This window comes from Hibiscus syriacus, unplaced genomic scaffold, assembly GCF_006381635.1.
Source record: "Hibiscus syriacus cultivar Baekdansim isolate YM2019G1 unplaced genomic scaffold, ASM638163v2 tig00113145_pilon, whole genome shotgun sequence".
NCBI lineage: Eukaryota > Viridiplantae > Streptophyta > Magnoliopsida > Malvales > Malvaceae > Hibiscus > Hibiscus syriacus.
In genome coordinates, this window is record NW_024063445.1 from 573,327 (window position 1) to 582,666 (window position 9,340).

Sequence of the window (9,340 nt, forward strand, 5' to 3'; positions counted from 1 at the left end):
TTTAATAAAAGTATCGATATTTATATTTTACCTAGAATATCACTTTCTACCTGTAATCGGTCGCAAATGCTTCTTTACTCTAAAACCCCAAACAACACATAAAAACCCTATTTTTCGATTACTGTAATAATAAAAAACTAGGGTTTCGACAACGTACTTTTTGATCTGACTGCAGCAACAAACAAACAAACTTCGCTTTAGAAACGCCTTCTGAAATGCAGCAACAATTACGCTTCGATTTCAAAAACTCGTCCGTTCTATCTATTTTTCAGATGATATTTAACTATGTCCTTTATATTTTCACCAGATATGTTATTTATATTAAATCGATACAACTACCAAAGTGTCGATACTTTTATGTCATGTGTCGATACTTTCGATAGTATAATTACCTATTTCTTTGAAAGTATCGATAATTTATTACGCTTACTTATTAAAGTATCGACACTTTCAATATATCCGGTAGAGCTTTACCGGTTTTGTCATTTCAAGACCGGTTTTGTCATATTTTTACCTGGTATATCGTTATGGATCGATACATTTTTATAAAGTATCGACACTTTATAGGCGCTAAAACTGTTTCTCTTTTAAATTTACAAAGTGTCGATGTTTATATTAAAGCATCGACACTTTCAATATATCCGGTCGCTCTATACCGATTTTGTCCTTTAGAGACCGATTTTGTCATATTTTTACATGTTATATCGTTGTGGATCGATACATTGTTATAAAGTATCGACACTTTATAAGCGCTAAAACTGCTTCTCTTTTAAATTCACAAAGTGTCGATACTTATATTAAAGTATCGACACTTTCAATATATATGGTCGCTCTATTCCGGTTTTGTCCTTTAGAGACCGGTTTTGTCATATTTTTACCTGTTATATCGTTGTGGATCGATATATTGTTATAAAGTATCGACACTTTATAGGCATTAAAATTGTTTCTCTTTTAAATTCACAAAGTGTCGATACTTATAATAAATTATCGACACTTTCAATATATCAGGTACCGCTTTACCGGTTTTATCTTTTCGAGACCGGTTTTGTCATATTTTTACCTGTTATATTGATGTGGATCGATACAGTTTTATAAAGTATCGACATAAACCGACAAACTAAGTTTGTTGTCTTCATGATTTAGACCTACTACATTATTATTACTCAACATTTCTGGTAGTGCTAAACCGAATTTGTTAAATAACTTTTAATGTATCCGGTAACGCCGTATATTAGCCCGCCTTTCCTGATACAATCCCTTTGTTCGGAAACAACTACAGAGGTCAATCTTCTTCAAGATATCTGGAAATACCTACTTGCTGTCTCATCTTTCAGGTTTTATTCTGTTCAAATTAAACCTTTTTCTGTTCTCACTATCGATTTCGTTAGGATGATTTCGAAACATGATTTTTTTTCTCCACAAGAGAAAAATTTAGCATTTTATAGACAGGTAGTGGAAAAACTAACATTTTTTCAAAGAGAGAGAGATGCTTATTTTGATTAAAAAATATGTTAGGATATGGTGAACTGTAATGATTGTAGCTTCTTATACTTGTAACTTTGGTCCTTGTGAGATGGTTCATACAGATAACGTTACTTTAGCAATGAAAATTTTCACCTAAATGGATTTCATAGTTGACTGATTAAGCTTTACCGTATACTTCTTATCATTGCTTGGAAAAAAAAGGATTTATAGACTTGTGTAGTGTTCATATTTTCCAAAATTAAAGAAAGCTTAATTTATGATCATTTTATAATTAGCTTCTATTCTGGGTCTGAAAAGTGCATTGTTTCATCTCTGCAGTACATTCATGGTATAGCTGCCCGAGGAGTTCATTACTTGCACAGGGCAGGGCCAACACTTCAGGATCTTGGGTTCTATATTCTTCCAGTAAGAACAACTTTCTTTCCTTCCTTTTTTTTTTCATTTGCTCCTGATCTTTATAATGTGTCTATTAATTGGTGAAATTAGAAGTGCTAACTGAGTTGAGAAGCTTGCAAGTAGCTCGAACTCGACTCGAGACCTTAACGAGTCGAGTCAAGCAAGATCCAATTCAACTCGATAAGTTTGCAAGAAGCTCATTAATTTAAAAAAAAATTAGGATGTTATTTGCCTTATTTTTAGGTTTGATTATTTACTGTTAAACTGCTTCTTCTTTTTAAGAACGATTCTAATATGTTAGATTGATGTATTTGTGGATTGTTACTTTAGTTGTAATATGTTAGTTTGATGTATTTGTGGATTGTTACTTTAGTTGTAATATGTTAGTTTTGTGTATTTATGGATTGTTACTTTGGAGTTTAAACTTTGGAATTGCTTCACACACTATTTTGATAATTTTTTTAAATTTATTAATTTATGTTTATATTAAGTTCTATATAGTATTACTAGATTTTACATATATTTAAAAAAACAAGATAAAAGTTTTAGCAAACTTAACGAGCAAAGAAATTTTTTAACAAGTACGAGTCAAGAAAATTTTTATCGAGTAACGAATCAAATAGTTTTTGAGTCGAGTCAAGCACTTTGTAAGCACTCCTAGGTGCAATGCATTCTTATATTTAATTTTCTTGTGAATTTAGGAGCTTGGGCAAGATAAAGGCTACATCAGTGAGACTGTGTACACCTTTTCTTTAAATTAACTTAATTTAGAAAAGAAACCGCAACAGAGCCATCTTCCTATATAATTATTCACATGCTATATTCTCTTATTTCATTCTTTTGATCGATGAAAAATTATGATGTTTAGTTGTAAAAATATATTTCATTATATTATTATTAAGATAAATATTTTAAATAATTTTTATTAAAAAATTATGTCTCATTCGAATAAAATTTAGAAAATAATATCTATCAAACACTAAATTAAACTTTAATAATTGATTTTGCATTGTATTTGATTTTAATCACAAATTATATGATCATTCGATACGTTTTTTATGCCCCTTTTAGAAGATCGTTATATACAATCACATATTAAAACTTAAAACAACACTTTTAAAATACAATATTGATAGTTAAATATTAGATCAATTGCTTCACAAATGATACTTTTAATATTTTTTAAAGGAGTCAAAACCCTTAATAATATTAGATTAAAGGATAATATAACTCAATTTTGTTAAACTCTACCTAAATTCTACCCTTAATATATTATTAATATATTAAATAATGTTTAAAAATAATTACAATAATAGCCGCTTAGGCCATTTAAATTTTTCAATGAGTGGCACATACTAGTCTCTAGATATGGTATTCTCGGAGTGCGGATGTGAGAGGTGATCCTATGATTAGGTTTTTCTCTAAATTAAAAAGGCTTAAACCAGTTTTGAGGGGTTTGATTAGGAGACATTTTAGTCATATTTTTGGTAGGGTAAGTTGTAACGCCCCAATTCTCGGGTTAGTAATTTTGAGTTAACTCGAGATGGACTTTGGATAAGCCCAATAGTTTATAGGAAGCTTTAGTCCAAGTTTAGGTGAAGTTGGGCTTGGGTTGAGCCCAATTTGAAGATAAAGGTGGCATTTTTCTTTATGACCAAAACTTGAGGGACTAATGGAGTGATTACCCCATTTTATAATTCAAAGGTTGAATCCCAATTAATGGGAATGAGGTCATGGCTGGAGCAAAGACAAAAGTTGTCTCACATTCTCTTTTTCCTCACTCACATTGTCTCATTACTTCACTCAACCTTTCATCTTGCTTCTCCTTATTCTTGATCAAAGGTGAAACTTGGTAGCCTTCCACTCCCTACTCTGAAGTTGTAAGGTAAAAAATAAAATCTTCATTCCCCAAGCTCCTATTCAAGCTCCTCCATGTGTGTTTTGGCCATGAGAAACCTTAGATGGGGGTTTAAGTTGGGTTTTGGGTTTAGAAGTTCAAAGATGTTCTAATCCATTTCTAGAGCTTAGGAATCATGTTTTTATCCTATTAAAGTTTCTAGATGGGTTAGTAATCTATCACATTACTCGTGTTTAGTGAAAGAGGTAGGGGAAAGCTCTATGACAAATGGTAAGGAGAAGTTGGTTCTTGGATGAGCTGAGGACGTTTTACTAGCAACCTGGCACAAAGGTAACACATTTCTATCTTGTTTATACCTCATGTAGTTCATTAGTTGTGCATGGTTGGTTAGTTGAGTTCATGAAGCATGCCCAGGCATTTTCATGGTAAATTTCATTTATGATATTTTTAAACATGAAATGTGACTCCTTTTAACATCTAATAACTCACATAAGACTTAAACATTGCTTGGTAGCCTTAGGAAGGAAAATGGGTAAGGTCTTGGGTACATTTTTATGCCTAAAACAAGATATTTATGGGGTCCGAGTATCTATACTGGAGAAATAGTATCGATAATGTTCTTTAGATGGTTTAAAATAAGGCATTTGGGGCTAAGAGTATCGATACCTATTCATAGGGTATCAATACTATCCTTAGCATATAAATACCTGTTCATAGGGTATCGATATTATCCTGAGAGTATCAATACTTGATGAGGGGTATCGATACCATTTTTTAGAGTTGCATTCTAATAGGCCATTTTGGTACCGATACTCAGGAAAATATTGATACCATAGAGAGGGTACCGATACCCTAAATAAGGGTATCAATACTCACCTTAATTTTTTCAAACATCGAACAAAAAAATTAGTATTGATACCAAGGGGAGTATCGATACTCGAGTATGTAAGTACCAATATCCTAAGTAAGAGTATCGGTACCCTCGTTATAATTTGGATAAGAAATCCTATTGAGTTAAGTATTCGGGTGAAGGGGTCTAAGGTAGTTCGAACTTATGAAATAAGTCTACAAGTGAGAACACCTTAATTAATTACAAGCACAATTAGAAATGGAATAAACTAGGATGACATAAAACTAGCCTTTGTTTGATGCTCAGGAAATGTCCAAGAAACCTGAGCTACTTTAGTAGGTGAACACAATTTGTTCGTTAAATTCGGATATGTCAGCTAGTTCTAAGGCATTTCAGTTTCCAACTAGGCACAAATGCCCTAAGACTCGACAGAGTAAGTAGGTCGGGTGTATACTTCCAATGTAGAAAATTTTGGATCTCACCTTGATACCTGAGGGTATCCTAGGTAGGCTAGGTGTCATCCTGAGATGTAGAAAATTTTTCAGATCACACCACTAGACCTACCTCAGCACGTACTAAATACTTCCATATGCCCATACTTCTACTTGTCAGCATGTTCATAAAATGAATGCATATAGTATATAATAGTTATTAGTGTGGCATTGAGCTTGTGAGCTTAGCGTTAATAATTTGTTTCCGTGCGTAGGTCAGTAGAGGATCGAGGAGGAGCTTATCGCATAGATACATTCCAAATCATCCACTTTTCAGAGTATGTCTTGAGTCTCTTAGATGGCATGTATTGTATGAATCTATCATTAATTCAAGTCATAACTCTATTCAAACTTATTATATATTTTAGGTTTATCATTGGGTACTCCCAGTATTTTGGAAACTGAATTATTATTATGTTTTATAATATAACTATCATGTATGGTTTTCTTATGATTAATTGCACATGATTTTTTTTAAAAAAATTAGGTTAGTTGTTTCAGTAATCCGTGTAATACCTTAGTCCTTAGATATTTGGGTCAGACCAGATTAGGGTGTTACATTTAATGGTAACAAAGCATTAGGTTTAGTCATTTCTAAGGCCTGCAGGCTAAAGTCAGTGAAGTGTCTGAGTGAGTATATGCCTCTAGAGTGTCAAGAATACTTAAGTCTATAGAACGGCGATAATGACCTTTCTTTCCTTTCTAATTGCATACTTAGACGATGGTTGATAGAACCACTCCTAGTCACGAGGGTTATGAGGAGAGTCGTGCCTCATTTGTTGGTGATACCGGTGATAAGTTTGTCTCGAGCTTAAAGTTTGAGGTTTCTGGAAACACATTGGTCATCGAGGTGACCTTCTTCAAGGGCCTCACGTCTGCACTTAGGTAGATAATCCATGTCATTCCTAGGATGCCTGTTGTACCATCTACCTCCACATCACTATCATCCCCACCCATAGAAACCTCAAGAAGTCTCTTGTTAAGAGGCTCCACAGGTACAAGACCATTGACTTTTATGGTTATGGGGATGATGACCCTATAATAGAAAACCAATGACTCAGGGAGACTCTCTATACGCTATGCAGTTGTACCTCACTCTTAAAGGTAAGTTAGAGTGTATCATTTCCCTTCTAAAGAGTGACACAATTGATTAGTGGGAGGCGGTAGAGCTAGTTATGGAGCCAGAGTTTTGTCATAAATACATCAGAGAGGCACACACGAATGAGTTAAATGACCATTTTCTACATCTGATGTAGGGCAACAAGACTGTACTCGAGTATGAGTGAGAGATTCTTAGATTGAACGGGTATGCACCAGATCTTGTGGCATTAGAGGCTCACCGTTGTATGAGGCTTAGGGAGGGCATCCACTTCGACATCCTTACCCATTTCGTAATTGACCCTCTCGCTTCTTTGTAGAGTTAATTCAACAAGAAAAAGCAATTGAGAGGGTGTTGAGTAGGAGAGCTCAGGCATCGAGCGATTCAGTGGGGCAGAGCCAGAGAGTCTTAGAGTTAGCTAGACCCTCCCAATCGTCAACCAAGAGAACCAAGGGTCTTTAGGGCACAGGGAGGCCATCATCAGGTCTATCTAGGGGTCCATCTGATAGTTTAAACCGTGATGGTAGATCCAACCCTCATAGGAGACTCTTATCGTCAGCTTCTAGATCAGATTTCAATAGGTTGGAGTGGACTCCATCCCACCCAGCATGCCCAACTTGTGGTAAGAGACATCCCGGTGAGTGTCATTGAATGTTCGAAGGTTGCTTCAACTATTATTTACTGGAGTATTTTGTTAGGGATTTTCCTATAGCTCAGGATGTAGCCTCCTCTTCGATGTAGAGATTAATATCATCTATCCAGCGAGTTCAAGGGTCCTCAAGAGTTGGAGGGACTACTTCATGGCAATTCAGTAGGGGTATCGTGAGATCTGTGGAAGTTACAAAGCCTAGAGTGGCTTCACGCCAGTACATCGTTCGAGCCCAGGAGGAGTACGATGCTGCAGTGATCTCAAGTATATTACAGTATTTTCCATTCATGTCATTGCGTCGGTAGATCCAGGTTCCACCCATTCCTATATATGTTATAACTTGATCTGAGAAAGAAATTTTCCAGCCAGGATTTAGAAATAAGGGTTCGAGTGTCTAGTCCCCTGGGGTTGGATGTCCTTATCGATAAAGTTCATCACCATTGATCAATAGAGATCTAGGGTCAAACCTTCTTAGTTAATCTGATGTAGTTTCCTTTCTAAGAGTTCAATATGATTTTGGACATAGAATGCATTTAGAGCACGATGTCAGCTTGAAGTATAATACGAGACAACTTAAACTCAGGAATAATGATGGAACTAAAGTGGTAATGACCATGGAGAAGTAGGGTTGCTCTACCAAGGTTATTGCTACAGTAGTAGCTCAGAGATTGCTTAGCAGAGGGTGCGAAGCCTTCTTGGCTCATGTTGTAGACACTAGAGTTACAATTCCGACACTAAGGGATATCCACAAAGTACGAGAGTTTTCTAATGTGTTCTTCAAGGATTTACCGGGTTTTCACCTAAACGGGAGGTTGAATTTAGCATTGAAGTATTACTCAACTCAGCTCTAGTGTCCATTGCTCCCTACCGCATGGCACCGACGAAGCTAAAAGAGTTAAAGAACGATATTTAAGAATTATTGGAAAAGGTTTTTGTCTATCCAAGTGTTTCTATTTGGGGACAATCGATCCTCTTTGTTAAAAAGAACGAGACGATGAGGTTGTGTATCAATTATAGGAACCATCAAGAATCGTTACCCTATTCCTAGAATTGACGATTTCTTAGACTAGCTTAAAGAAGCATGTGTGTTCTCCAATATAGATTTGAGATCAGGGTACTACCAATTGAAAGTCAAAGATGTCGACATATCCAAGACAACGTTTAGGACAAGGTATAACCACTATGAATTCTTCATAATATTGTTTGGAATCACCAAAGCCTCGACAACATTTATGGACTTGATGAACTACGTCTTCAACCATACCTATATCAATTTGTGGTGGTATTAATAGATAACATTCTTGTGTACTTTCGATCAGAGGAAGAACATGCTCAACATCTCTACATCGTCTTACAAATACTTCAGGAACGCCAACTTTATGCCAAGTTTGGGAAGTGTGAGTTTTGGTTTATGGAAGTTTTGTTCCTCGGTCATATTATAGCAGCATATGGTATTCGAGTGGACCCCCAGAAGATTTAAGCAGTGTTGGAATAGAAACCATCTAAGAATATGTTTGAGGTACGTAGCTTATTGGATCTCTCTAGGTGCTATCATCGTTTCGTCAAATGATTCTTAATGATAGCGGCACTATTGACTAAGTTTCTAGAGAAAGGGGTTCCCTTCATATGGGATGAAAAGCACCAAGAGATTTTAAGTAATTAAAAATAATTTTTACTCAAATTCATGTTTTGACCTAACCCGAGCTAGGCAAGGAGTTAACCATGTTAAGTGATGTATCAATAAAGGGACTAGGTTGTATCTTGAAGCAAGAAGGGAAGGTAGTGGCCTATGCATCTCATTAGTTTAAATCGCACGAGTGAAACTACCATACTCATGACCTAGAACTTGCAGTAGCCGTATTTACGCTAAAGATTTAGAGGCAGTACTTATTTAAGGAGAAGTGTCACATCTTTACAGACCACGAGAGTCTTAAGTATCTACTCACTCAGAAAGAGTTGAATTTGAGGTAAAGTAGATGGGTAGAGCTACTGAAAGACTATGATTGCGTGATTAACTACCACCTGGGTAAAACGAATGAGGTGGCGAATGCCTTGAGAAATAAATCAGTGCTAGAGTTACAAGCCTTATTAGCACGTTGAGCTTAACTAAAAAGGGAGGTTTGTTAGCTGAGTTACAAGTTGAATCCAAGTTAGTGGGTGAAGTCAAGAGGTTTTAGAGTTTTGATGATCGCCTAAGAGCTGGAGTGGAGCAAGCCCTCTGAGGTGAGGCTCCAGGTTACGAGCTTCTAGGTGGGAACATACTTTTCTTTAGGGGTCAATTGTACGTGCTTGCAGACAAGCAGTTACGTAATAAGATCCTTCATAAATTGCATTGTAGTCCACTTTCATTCCATTCGGATAACAACAAAATGTACCAAGAGCTCCAATTGTTGTATTAGTGGCTAGGAACCAAGAGGGAAGTGTATGAATTTGTTGCTAAATGCTTAGTGTGTCAGCAAGTCAAGGTGGAGCATTAGGTTCCCTCAGGGTTTCTTCAGTCGATTCATTTTTT

At 35.8% G+C, this 9,340-nt stretch overlaps 1 long non-coding RNA gene across 1 annotated transcript; it reads left to right on the forward strand.

The window, feature by feature from the left end:
* Positions 1-1,284: 1,284 nt before the first annotated feature.
* On the forward strand, positions 1,285-2,630 carry LOC120185896. Its single transcript, XR_005522170.1, has 3 exons — positions 1,285-1,334; positions 1,804-1,890; positions 2,583-2,630. It is a non-coding gene; the product is annotated as an uncharacterized LOC120185896 (long non-coding RNA).
* The last annotated feature ends 6,710 nt before the right edge of the window (positions 2,631-9,340 follow it).